Below are 14,147 nucleotides of genomic sequence, written 5' to 3' on the forward strand. Positions count from 1 at the left end.
AAATTAGAGAGCAAGATTGCTCAGCCGGGGAGCTGTTTTCCGGAGCTCAAGGGGGACTTCTCTGCAGAAGAGGTGTCACATTAAGAACGCTAATGCCGGCGATGAAAAATGGCCGCTTTCCATCAAACAGCTTAGCGGTGTCGCTTCTTATCGCTGGGCTTTGCAGGCCGACGTGCCAAATGGCATATATACCCATAGGGTGAAATAGCCCTATATGTGTCTCTAGGATGCCTTCATGGGGTCAGTGTCTGGCTGGAGACCTTTAGTAGACAAAGGAGTGGTCAGAGATGGCTTTCCAAGCCACGTAACTGGTTTGCAATCCCAAATTGGGCCACTGCTCTGTCTCGATCAATACTATTTACTCAGGAGCTACAAAATAGCTCATTTTTCTAATGAGTTAATTTGCTAACTAGCTGCTTTTTCCAATAATGAACTAGAGCCATAATCAATCTGCAATCAATGTGAACAACTTGTTTGCATGTTTCTCATTATGGCAGGTATCAGCTGACTAAGTCTGAGGAAGAGAAGGAGGAGGAAGAGTTGGTTAGTTGGAAAGAATTGCTTGAGCATTTTTTTCTCAGTCGCCAAAGTGTAGTATCTGAATCAGCCTCTTGGGGGCAGCTATTTCCTCATGTTTTCCTGCATTATATAATAATAATAATAGACACTTGAGAAATGTCTGATGTGTGATCCAATACAACAGCCAGCAGAGTGTCTGCTGTGGACTCATTTTGTTGTGTTTCAAATAATAATAATAATAATAATAATAATAATAATAATAATAATAATAATAATAAACACTTGAGAAGTATCCGATGTGTGATCCAATACAACAGCCAGCAGAGTGTCTGCTGTGGACTCATTTTGTTGTGTTTCAAATAATAATAATAATAATAAACCGCACTACAAACTAGAGCTGACAGTTGGAACAACAAAACATTGCATAGAAAGTTCCTTGACAAAATTGAAGGAAAAGCTGATAAGGAGAAGACCTGGCTCTGGCTCACGAATGGGACACTGAAGAAGGAGACAGAAGGCCTGATCCTTGCAGCCCAGGAGCAAGCCATCAGAACAAAGGCAATTACGGTCAAGATTGAAAAATCAGCTGATGACCCAAAATGCAGACTGTGCAAGGAAACCGACGAAACCATTGATCATATCCTCAGCTGCTGTAAGAAAATCGCACAGACAAACAGAGGCACAATTACATGGCCCAAATGATTCATTGGAACTTATGCCTCAAGTACCACCTGCCAGCAGCAAAGAACTGGTGGGATCACAAACCTGCAAAAGTATTGGAAAATGAGCACGCAAAGATACTGTGGGACTTCCAAATCCAGACTGACAAAGTTCTGGAATACAACACACCAGACATCACAGTTGTGGAAAAGAAAAAGGTTTGGATCATTGATGTTGCCATCCCAGGTGACAGTTGCATTGACGAAAAACAACAGGAAAAACTCAGCCACTATCACGACCTCAAGATTGAACTTCAAAGACTCTGGCAGAAACCAGTGCAGGTGGTCCCGGTGGTGATGGGCACATTGGGCGCCGTGCCAAAAGATCTCAGCCGGCATTTGGAAACAGTAGACATTGACAAAATTACGATCTGCCAACTGCAAAAGGCCACCCGACTGGGATCTGCGCGCATCATCAGAAAATACATCACACAGTCCTAGACACTTGGGAAGTGTTCGACTTGTGATTTTGCAATACGAAATCCAGCATATCTATCTTGTTTGCTGTGTAATAATAATAATAATAATAATAATAATAATAATAATAATAATAATAATAATAATAATAATAATAATTTATTTCTAAACCGCCATCTCTCCCCAGAGGGACTCCAGGCAGTTAAGATACATATAAACGGCAAACATTCAATGCCACAATTTCTTCATTAATATCAAAAGTATAAAATGACAATAACATACACATTATAATAAAAATTCCACATTAGAAAAACAATAAATTTAAACATGACAGTGAATAAAAACATTATTGCACAGAGCGAGCATATACCTGGACCAATTTAAGTGACCAAGTTGCTGAAAATAATAGTTGGCAGATCGTAATTTTGGCATTTGGAAACAATAGGCATTGACAAAATTACGATCTGCCAACTGCAAAAGGCCACCCTACTGGGATCTGCATGCACCATCCGAAAAGGTCCTAGACACTTGGGAAGTGTTCGACTTGTGATTTTGTGATACGAAATCCGGCATATCTATCTTGTTTGCTGTGTCATACAATGTCATTGTGTTAATAATAATAATATTTTGTGGCCCAGTGCTTTGGACATTGGATTATGACTGGAGATCCGGATTCGAATTCTTGCCTGGAAACCCACCAAGTGACTCCAGACCAGTGACAAACTCTCAGCCCCATGTTTATTTTGCCTTAAGTTTGCCACAAGTTGGAAACAACTTCAAGGCACATGACAACAGCAACTTGATAAATTACCCTCCCAGATGGCAACGACAGCAACAACCAATGACCTATGGAATGATTAATGAGGAAAATAATTAGGTCCTTTTCAAAGGAATATTTCTGGCAGAGGGGCTTTTTTCCTGACTGTGTTTCCTTTGACTGAACTGGTATGTTCTGCTCAAAAGGCTCAAGCTCTTCTCCATCTTGAACATCAACGTTTTTGCACAAAGCGGGAGGAATTCCTAGCCTCTTCCATGGAAAAGTACAAGCTGGACAATATCTGTCCCAAATGCAACTGCTGATCATTCATTTTGCAAGGTCCTGGGAGAGTTTTTTTTCTACCCTGAGCTCTTTCTCTTTGAATTTGGAGACTTTCGTCATCACCTTTTAGGGAACATCACACCCCCTCATCCCACCTTGGAGTTGTGATAATATTTCAGGCACTAAAAATGAAACAGAGCATGCATATGAATTATACTGTCATCATGCCATTTTAACTGCTAATGTCCCATCCAAAAGACTTCTGTAATCTGGAGAAAGAAAGCAAATACTTTTGGAGGGCTTTATGTGGGCCCCGCAGGCTGCTCAAAAGGAGAGTTGCTGCTGTTTCTGAGAATCCCACAGATTATTGAGGATAATTTGGGGACTGCTAAGATCACAGGTTCAAATCCAGGGAGCGGAATGAGCACCCGCTTCTGCCCCAGCTTCTGCCAACCTAGCAGTTTGAAAACATGCAAATGTGAGTAGATCAATAGGTACTGCTCTGGCGGGAAGGTAACGGCGCTCCATGCAACTTTGAGAGCTTTTCAGCTTTGAAAGTGTCACTACTGCTGACTCCTCTCCCTCTGCTTTGGACATTTTCCCCATCCTCTATTTGACTGGGGAGCCCCCAGTGGCACAGTAGATTAAACTGCTGAGCTGATGAACTTGCTGACTGAAAGCAGCGGGTCGAATCTTGGGAGTAGGGTGAGCTCCCACTGTTAGCCCCAGCTTCTGCCAACCTAGCAGTTCGAAAAAATGCAAATGTGAGTAGATCAATAGATACTGCTCCGGCGGGAAGGTAATGGCACTCCATGCAGTCATGCCAGCCACATGACCTCGGAGGTGTCTATGGACAACGCTGGCTCTTTGGCTTAGAAATGGAGATGAGCACCAACCTTCAGAGTCAGACACGACTGGACTTAATATCAGGGGAAAACCCTTACCTTTAACTTTTATTGGGCTAGAGTCCATCCAGATCCCACTGTGCCAATGAGCCTCCTTTTGATTATTATTAAAATGTTCTCCTTTTCTAACCATTGGAGCCAAAGCACCACGATAATACTCTGCCTTCCCTTCCATCTTCTAAGATCAGTGTCTCTTGATGATCAACATGGTTTTCAGGAATTGCTCCAAGAACAACTACATGTTACTATGGGAGTTGTCCAAGGTGCTGAACCTCCTAATAGAGCCACTGGCTGTCTCTGTTATCCTATTAGCTGCATCACCGGTTCAAAGATGGTTCAATTGCAAAAAGAACAGGGAATGAGCAAGAAAGGGAAAGAAGGAAAGAAAAGGAAGAATAGGAAGAAATCCCATTGGTTTTCTTTCTATTTTTAGCTGTTGTGCCATTAACATCTTTGGTTAGTGGTCACCTCTTGAAAGACTAGCAGCATTGGCCTCTTCAAAGCTGAAGGGCTTTTGAAGTTGCTAAATTTGCAGATTCATCATCCATTGACACTCAATGGTCACCTTTCCCTGCTCTGCAGATGTTTTTGGATTACAACTCCCAGCACCCATCCACATTGGCTATAACTGATGAGTATTGCAGTTGAACCCAATTTGATGCAGCCTGTAAGAAACACCCAAGAACCCACCAAAATCAATTGACTCAATAGATCTCCTCTAAATGGAGGGAGATAAAGCTAAAGGTTTCCCCTGACGTTAAGTCCAGTTGTGTCCAACTCTGTGGGTTGTGCTCATCTCCATTTCTAAGCCGAAGAGCCGGCATTGTCCGTAGACACCTCCAAGGTCATGTGGCCAGCATGACTGCATTGAGCACATTACCTTACCGCCGGAGCGGTACCTGTTGATCTACTTACATTTGCATGTTTTCGAACTGCTAGGTTGACAGAAGCTGGGGCTAACAGCTGGTGCTCATTCCGCTCCCAGATTTGAACCTGCGACACAAGTTCAGCAGCTCAGTGCTTTAACACACTGCACCACCGGAGGCCCCTAAATGGAGGAAGACATAACCAGATTTGAGCCATTCGGTTGCACGTTCTTGAATAGTGCAGAACTATTCAATGTCCCACTTACTGCAACCCCTTGGGTCTGTAGAAACTATTCCCGGACATTATTCCTCATTACAAAGGGGGCAATGAAAATGGGCAGAGACAGAATTAATTGCCCTTAAGAGGAGAAGTGGGGAGCCTCCGGTGGCACAGTGGGTTAAACCACTGAGCTGTTGAACTTGCTGACCGAAATGTTGGCAAGTTCGAATCCAGGGAGCGGGGTGAGCACCCACTGTTAGCTTCAGCTTCTGCCAACCTAGCAGTTCGAAAACATGCACATGTGAGTAGATCAATAGGTACTGCTCAGGCAGGAAATTAACAATGCTCCATGCAATCATGCCAGTGGCCACATGACCTTGGAGGTGTCTATGGACAATGCCGGCTCTTTGGCTTAGAAATGGAGATGAGCACCAACTCCCAGAGTCGGACATGACTAGACTTAACATCAGGGGAAACCTTTACCGTTACCTAAGAGGAGAAGTAGTGCAGCACATCCATTAGTTTACACAAAGCAAGCACTGTACCAGTCAGGAGTTTCACTTTTGAGACAGTGGGCAACGTTTTCGATTCTCCTTATGTGCATTTGGTGCCATGCTGAAGCATTGCGGTGCCATGCATGAACTCATGCATTTCCATTCCTGCAAGTTCCTTGGTCTCATCAGATGAAAGGTTTCACTCTTCTTTCTACATGACACACCAGGGAGTTTTCTTTCTCAACCTGTGGGAAAATTGCAGTCTGATCTGCATCACATCATTCTCCTGAGCAATCATGCCAGCCACATGACCTTGGAGGTGTCTATGGACAATGCTGGCTCTTCGGCTTAGAAATGGAGATGAGCACCAACCCCCAGAGTTGGACACGACTGGACTTAACGTCAGGGAAAACCTTTACCTTTCCCTAAATAGGTGGGATTTACTATTTTAAAGGGAAAGGTCCATGCAATATGAATAGTGACTCTGTGTATTAAACTGTACCCATTGTTTAACCTTCTCTGTCCAAACTACACATCCCAGGATTCCATTGCATTTGCACATAGCAGTTATAGCGATGTTGAACCACATAAATGGAAAATGAGTTTGAGTCCAGTTGTCCCTGTGCAGAAATATTATTTTGGCTTGAGTTTCACTCATAGGTTGCATCATTTTCATACCAAAATGTTGCAAATCCATGGAGGTGGGAGTCAAAGGCTGCCAAAAAAAAAAGAAAGAGAAAAAGTTTCAATTCATCTTATTGACATATCATTTCCTCTTCCAAGGAGGTTCCAACAGAAGGCTGATGGTAATGAAATGGGGAAGCGCTGCGGAATAAATCCTCCTCCCAAAGCTAACAAAACCACGAGTCCAATATAAAGAAAATAGAGAAGCAAGTATGATTATTTGTGTTGTTGTTGTTGTTTTTAAAAAAAGAATATCTCCTGGGACTGTTTTTTGATGGATTGTGTTTTTATTAGCATTTAAAGGGAAAGAAAGGAAATTAAAGGGTGTTCGAGGTTTGAAAGCATCTCTTTATTTGAAAATGGCAGCGAAGTTGGTTTCGGGCCAAGTCATTAGGCACCAAACTTGAAATGAAATGTCTCTCTTGAAATGAGAATTTAAATGAATTAGCTGTATCTATCGTTGGGCTTTGAAAGCGCTGCTTAATTTTTTTTCTTTTAAAGCAATGCATAATCCCAGTTTGGCACGGATGGCTTAATTATAGGGAGACGTGACAACAAACAGGGAGAAAAAGGGAGGAAAGACAGCGGAGAAAGCCGCCCAATTTTGGGCGAGGTCCTGCCCTGACCGGCTCCTTTAATTATTTTACACGGACTAGGATTAATTAATTCCCAGCATTCAACCCGATTGTAGGTCTAGGAAAATGAGGTTACTGGGCTTGATCTTTCCCATTGAATTATGCCAACTCCAAGTTTAAAAGGCTTCACCCGTTAAGGTGACGGCAAGGATTTATTGCTGTTGACAAGTTCCCCAATCTAAGAGCCTTTGGGTTTGCGGCAAATGAAGCCATGTTTGCATTCTGAGCCGGAGCAGAGCGTTTGCAAACCAGGAAAGAATGCCAAGGACCTCAGGTATTGGAGCAAAGTGACTTAATGGGATGCCTTGGTTTGCATGCTAAAACCCCATGCCCCTCTCTTTCCAAAGGCAGGAATGAGCACATTCAAACTCATACATACATATACACACACACATAAGTATATAATATACTGTACATACTAGCAAGCCTCTCTCTTTCCAAAAGCAGGAATGAGTACACTCAACCCCATATATACATACATATACACACACACACACACACACACATATATATACACACACATATATAGATAGACACACACAATTATATATACACACTAGCAGGCCTCTCTCTTTCCAAAGGCAAGAATGAGCATACTCAAACCCATATATACATACATACACACACACACCCACATATATACATACACACACACACATATATATACAAATACACACACACACACAAGTGTGTGTATGTGTGTGTGTGTGTATATATATATATATATATATATATACACACACACACACACACACACACACATATATATACACGCACGCACACACACACACTAGCAGGCCTCTCTCTTTCCAAAGACACACACACACACACACACACACACACACACATATATATATATATATACACAGATACACATTTATTTATTTATTTATTTATTTGCAACATTTATACCCCGCCCTTCTCACCCGAGGGGACTCAGGGTGGCTTTCAAAAATTGGCAAAATTTAATGCCCAAAATGCAATCATAAAAACAAAACAATATAAACAGATCAATTTATAACATTGTTATATACACACACACACACACACAAGTGTGTGTGTGTGTGTGTGTGTGTGTGTGTCTATATATATATATATACATACATACACTCACACACACAAACAGGCCTCTCTCTTTCCAAAGGCAGGAATGAGTCCACTCAAACCCATACATATACACACACATATAAGTATATAATATACTGTACACACTAGCAAGCCTTTACACTCAAACCCATATATGCATACATATATAGACACACACATGCGCGCACCCGCATGCACACACATATACACACACACACAGAAACAGCAAGAAATATAACATTTTAGCTCATTTCCATTTTAAATTATGGGGTGTTTTTTCCGTGTCAGAAGCGACTTGAGAAACTGCAAGTCACATCTAGTGTGAGAGAATTGGCTATCTACAAGGAAGTTGCCCAGAGGATGTTCAGGTGTTTTACCATCCTGTGGTACACTTCTCTCATGTCCCCACATGGGAAGCTGAAGCTGACAGACTGGAGCTCACCCCACTCCCCGGATTCAAACTGCCAACCTTTCAGTAGCAGTCCTGCTGGCACAAAGGTTTAACCCATTGCACGACTGGGGGTTGATTGCCTTGGCAGGAGAAAAGTGCGGTAGAAATCAAATAAATAAATCCTGTGTTGGCATGCCATATTTGAGTATTGCAATAAAACCAATCCCATTTCTGTGCCTGACTGGCCATATGGGATTTGTACAGATTCCAAAGATTGGACAGAAGAAGCATTCAAACCACAATAGGTAAAGGTTTTCCCCTGACGTTAAGTCCAGTCATGTCTGACTCTGGGGGTTGGTGCTCATCTTCATTTCTAAACCGAAGAGCCAGCGTTGTCCATAGACACCTCCAAGGTCATGTGGCCGGCATGACTGCATGGAGCAGTTTAAATCAAATAGTTTAAATCAAAACCAGCGGTGGGTTGTTGGGCATTTCCCGGGCTGTATGGCCATGTTTCAGAAGCATTCAACCCCGTATTCTGGAGCATGGTCATACAGCTCGGAAAAAGCACAACAACCCAGTTATTCCAGCCATGAAAGCCTTCGACAACACATAAAACCAGAGGTGAAACCCTTCCATGCTTTGACGCTAGATACTCCTACCCAAAAAGACCAAACAAACAGAAGTTGCGTCTTGTTAGTCCCATAATTTTGCATGCAATATTGATTTAGCAATCTAAAGTGATGCCATTTTGGAGAGCAGGCCATCAACTCCATTATTTGCCCCATTACCAGGAGGAACCGTCCAAAGGCAGCTTTTTGGAGAAAACCTCTTTGTTTCTCTCTCTCTCTCTCTCTCTCTCTCTCTCTCTCTCTCTCTCTCTCTCTCTCAGCCCTGATTATGAACCAGAGCTGGCAAAACAGCGAGTGATTTAATGAAGTTTTGATACAGCTCATCAAATCCTGAAATGGGAAGTTGCAATATTAATTTAGAAACTCATTATCATTTCAATTCCACTCCTTCTAAACGGCATTAATAACAGGGCAGGTCTCGGCGTTTCTGAAGGATGATGGATCTTTCAAAGGGCAAGGTTGTCTTCCAGGAGGACATTGCACTTGACATCCCAAACATCAAGCATATTTTGCCTGTGTGTCATCAATTCTGGGTTTTTTTCTGCCATATGTTTTTCCTGTAATGAAGGTGTTGACAGACAAAGAGAAGATGGCTTCGGGATGAAGGAGATGCATGGTCCAAGTGAAGTTGCATTGGCTGGAAATATAGACAACTAGAATGGAGACCTTTCCTCCATTTGGTCCTGCCTTGAATACTCTGATACTCCGTCAACACCCAGACTATACTATTACACTTATTCCATCTTGCTGGGAATTATAGTTCTCCCATGGAGGCCAGATATTGCTCTCATTGGTATGCTTTCAAGTCACATCTGGCTTATGGTGAAACTATTTTTCACCATATGGTTTCTCCTTTGAGGCTGAGAGAGTGTGCCTTTCTCAAGTGGCCTTCCATGGCAAAGGGAGAATTTGAACTCTGGTCCTCTGGCATCTTGGGGAGCATCTACACTCTCGAATTAATGCAGTTTGATCTGCCAAGGCTCAAAGTTATGGAATCATAGGGTTTGTAGTTTGATCTCTTTGGCTGCAAAGACTAGAGAGCTTGACAGACTACAACACCCAGGATCCCACATAGTGGTTAAAGTGGTACCAATCTGAATTAATTCAGCAGTGTATACGCACGTTCAGTCCTATGTTTGGTCTTGATTAAAGTAGAATCATGGACTCCATAGGATTTACTTATTTTTTGCTTTAGCATGCAGTATTTGATTCAATTGACCTACTTTAGATTATACACAAAGCCTTGACTCTCTACTTTGAGAAAACCCTATCCTAAGGTTTTCCATTGCCTTCCTCAACCAAAACTGAGCACAGATTTGAACTCTGGTCTCCAACAGCGGCTTTCTGAGTCTCTATTAGGCCTTTTGATATTTGCTGTTAACTCTGTCTAACCCCTTTGCCTTAATTCTGCTCCATCTTGCATCTAATCTAGGTCGGGCTGTGGCGCAGGCTGGTTAGCAGCCAGCTGCAACAAATCACTCTGACCAGGAGGTCATGAGTTCGAGGCCTGCCCGTGCCTGCGTCTGTCTCTGTCTCTGTTCTATGTTATGGCATTGCATGTTTGCCTTATATGTGTACAATGTGATCAGCCCTGAATCTCCTTCAGGGTGAGAAGGGCGGAATATAAATACTGTAAATCAGGGCCGGCCGGAGATATTTTTTAATGGGAAGCGGGGGTGCTGAAAAGCGCCCCCGCCACCCGCGCCCTGGCCCCGCCCAGCGTGCCCTGGCCCCGCCTCCCACGCTGCGTGGGAGGCGGGGCCAGGGCGATTAGTGAGGGGGGGCGGGGCCACAGTTGGCCCCGCCCCCGCCCAGCGTGGCCATTTTGCCCTTAGTAACAAACTAAGGGCAAAAATGGCTTATCTGGCTGTGCGCATGCGCACAGCCAGATAAGCCATTTTTGCCCTTAGTTTGTTACTAAGGGCAAAATGGCCTAGGTGTGCTGTGCGCACGCGCACAGCACACCTAGGCCATTCGGGCCTGACTTCCTGGTCGCGGCCGGCGACCGCCCGGGCGATCGCCGGCCGCGACCAGGAAGTCAGGCCCGAATGGGCTATCTGCGCTGTGCGCACGGGCACAGCGCAGATAGCCCATTCGGGCCTGACTTCCTGGTCGCGGCCGGCGATCGCCCGGGCGGTCGCCGGCCGCGACCAGGAAGTCAGGCCCGAATGGCCTAGCTGTGCTGTGCGCGTGCGCACAGCACAGCTAGGCCATTTTGCCCTTAGTAACAAACTAAGGGCAAAAATGGCTTCTCTGGCTGTGCGCATGCGCACAGCCAGAGAAGCCATTTTTGCCCTTAGTTTGTTACTAAGGGCAAAATGGCCTAGCTGTGCTGTGCGCACGCGCACAGCACAGCTAGGCCATTCGGGCCTGACTTCCTGGTCGCGGCCGGCGACCGCCCGGGCGATCGCCGGCCGCGACCAGGAAGTCAGGCCCGAATGGCGCCCCTAGCAGCCAGCGCCCGAGGCGGCCGCGTCCGCGGCCGCCTAGTAACAACCGGCCCTGCTGTAAATATAAATACTGTAAATAATTCCCTGGATGAATTATGTCCCAGGTAATCTCCAGCCTCCGACTCCTGAAGTATTTCTAGATTAGTTATACATTAAGTCTTGCCAATGGGCACTGAGTTCACCAAAGCATTAGGAATGCCATCTTTCTCCTTCTGCAACCTCAGGTTTGGGGAAGAATGGAGTAGCAGACGGCCCTGCATTTAGGGGGGGAATGGTAGCCGGATTTGGCTCCCAGGGGCCTGTTTTGTATATTTTAATATGTGTTTTGTGAAAATATGTTTTAATATGTGAGTATTTTAAAGAATGAGCCATGAGGCGGGCAAGAAAAATTATTATTATTCTGCTCAGCACATTGGCTTGGCCAGAGAACCGTATTGATTCAAGTCTCATGCACCATTGACTCTAATATGTACCTCAATTTTCAAAACCCTGAAACCAAAAAAGGTATTTTCTGGTGAATGTAATGCACAACTGCAAAAAGTGCAATAATTTGGCCCAAATTTGGCTCATTATAGTTGCTGCATGTTTATAATTTCTTCTTGAAAAACAAAAGTGTTAGAACACCAAAGCTTTCAGTAATGGAAAAGGAAACCTTGGAGTGCATCTAGGCTGTAGAATGAATCTACTTTAACTGCCCTGATTCAATGCTATGGGATCATGAGGACTGCCAAAGGATAAGGATGCCTCACTAAACTACAAATCCCAGCATTGCATAGCACTGAGCCATGGCAATTAAATTAGAGGTGACGTCCCTCAAAGAGGAGATCCTGAAGTAGTTTCCCTTTTTGCTTTAGCTCTGGTGGCACAGTGCATTAAAGCGCTGAGCTGCTGAACTTGCGGACCAAAAGGTCCCAGGTTCAAATTCCGGGAGCGGAATAAGCGCCTGCTGTTAGCCCCAGCTCCTGCCAACCTAGCAGTTCGAAAACATGCAAATGTGAGTAGATTAATAGGTACCTCTCCGGCAGGAAGGTAATGGCGCTCCATGCAGTCATGCCAGCCGCATGACCTTGGAGATGTCTATTGACAACGCTGGCTTCAAATTCCGGGAGTGGAATAAGCGCCCGCTGTTAGCCCCAGCTCCTGTCAACCTAGCAGTTCGAAAACATGCCAATGTGAGTAGATCAATAGGTACCTCTCCGGCAGGAAGGTAATGGCGCTCCATGCAGTCATGCCGGCCACATGACCTTGGAGATGTCTATGGACAATGCTGGCTTCAAATTCCGGGAGTGGAATAAGCGCCCACTGTTAGCCCCAGCTCCTGCCAACCTAGCAGTTCGAAAACATGCCAATGTGAGTAGATTAATAGGTACCTCTCCGGCAGGAAGGTAACGGCACTCCATGCAGTCATGCCGGCCACATGACCTTGGAGATGTCTATGGACAACGCTGGCTCTTCGGCTTAGAAATGGAGATGAGCACCAACCCCCAGAGTGGGACATGACTGGACTTAATGTCAGGGGAAACCTTTACCTTTACCTTACCTTCTGGGATCGCATGAACTTTATATATGTATGTGTGTGTGTGTGTGTATATATATGTATATATATATATGTGTGTGTGTGTGTGTATGTATGTATGTATGTGTGTGTATATATATATATATATATATATATATATATATATATATATATATAATATGTTTATTTTCATTCATTCAAATATACATACAGTGCAATACTTTCATCTATTAGTCTTTCATAATCATTTCTCAGACAATATATTTTCAATAAGGGGTCACAGTCTTCTATTTGAATAGTACATATAAAAATATTATAAGTTCCAAATTTATATCCGTTTCCTCCCTGCCTTCAGTCTATTAGCTTCCTCTATGTACATTTTTAGATTAATTTTAAATTGAAATGTTGGATCATTGGTTGCCATTCATTAACAAAATTCTCTAAAGGTTCTCCTCTTAAGTGCATCGTTATTCTGTCCATCATCAGCAACTCTATAATATATTGTTCCAGTTCTGCTAAGGGAGGTACCTCTGAGGTTTATTTATTTATTTATTTACAGTATTTATATTCTGCCCTTCTCACCCCGAAGGGGACTCAGGGCGGATTACAATGAACACATATATGGCAAACATTCAATGCCAACAGACAAACAACATACAGTAGACAGACTCAGAGGCATTTTTAACATTTTCCAGCTTCACGATTCCAGCCACAGGGGGAGCTGTTGCTTCACCGTCCAATAGTGGCTGTACTTCCTCATTCCTTTCCTCGTGTTTTGCTGGCAGTTTTATGGTGTTGTAGATTAGTTAAAATAGCCTCCCGCATAAAGCGTCCCTAAATTTCCCTAACTGACAGATGCAACTGTCTTTCAGGGCTGCATAGGTCAACAGCAAGCCGGGGCTATTTTATTTTATTTTTATGGTCGGAGGCTTAACCCGACCCGGGCTTCGAACTCATGACCTCTCGGTCAGTAGTGATTTATTGCAACTGGTTACTAGCCAGCTGCGCCACGGCCCGGTTTTCCAATATCTAGTGTATACTATCCGAGCTGCTACTGTCATGAACTTTTAAGATGGAAACATTCACAATGGAAACATTCACAATGCCAAAGTGTATAAATTCAACAGTATAGATGCATATGAAACAGCATTTTCTCTGCATAGCAGAGCATTTTCTCCATCTCCATCTATGATGCTCCATCTCTGAAAGTTTTTAAGCAGAGGCTGGATGGCCATCTGTCGGGAGTGCTTCAATTGTGTCTTCCTGAGTTGCAGAATGGGGTCAGATTGGATGGTCCTGAGGATCCATTCCATCTCTAGCATCCTATAATTCTATGAATATGCTCATCTCTATATGAATAGCAGATTTGAGGCAGGTGGAAATGGTTTCTCTTCCCGTCCTGTATCTGTACGTATTCCGGCACCAGTCCCCTCCGCCCCTCCGTGGCCATTTAATTGTTTAAAACGCTCCATTAATTGCTTACGCACAATTAGCGTCATGTCTGCTTGGGCCCAATGGCGGGCAGAGAGCATACGCTGCAAGGAGTGCCTTTCTTCGAGAAACGCCTGACTTGG

The sequence above is a fragment of the Anolis carolinensis genome, unplaced genomic scaffold (genome assembly GCF_035594765.1).
Source record: "Anolis carolinensis isolate JA03-04 unplaced genomic scaffold, rAnoCar3.1.pri scaffold_10, whole genome shotgun sequence".
Lineage (NCBI taxonomy): Eukaryota > Metazoa > Chordata > Lepidosauria > Squamata > Dactyloidae > Anolis > Anolis carolinensis.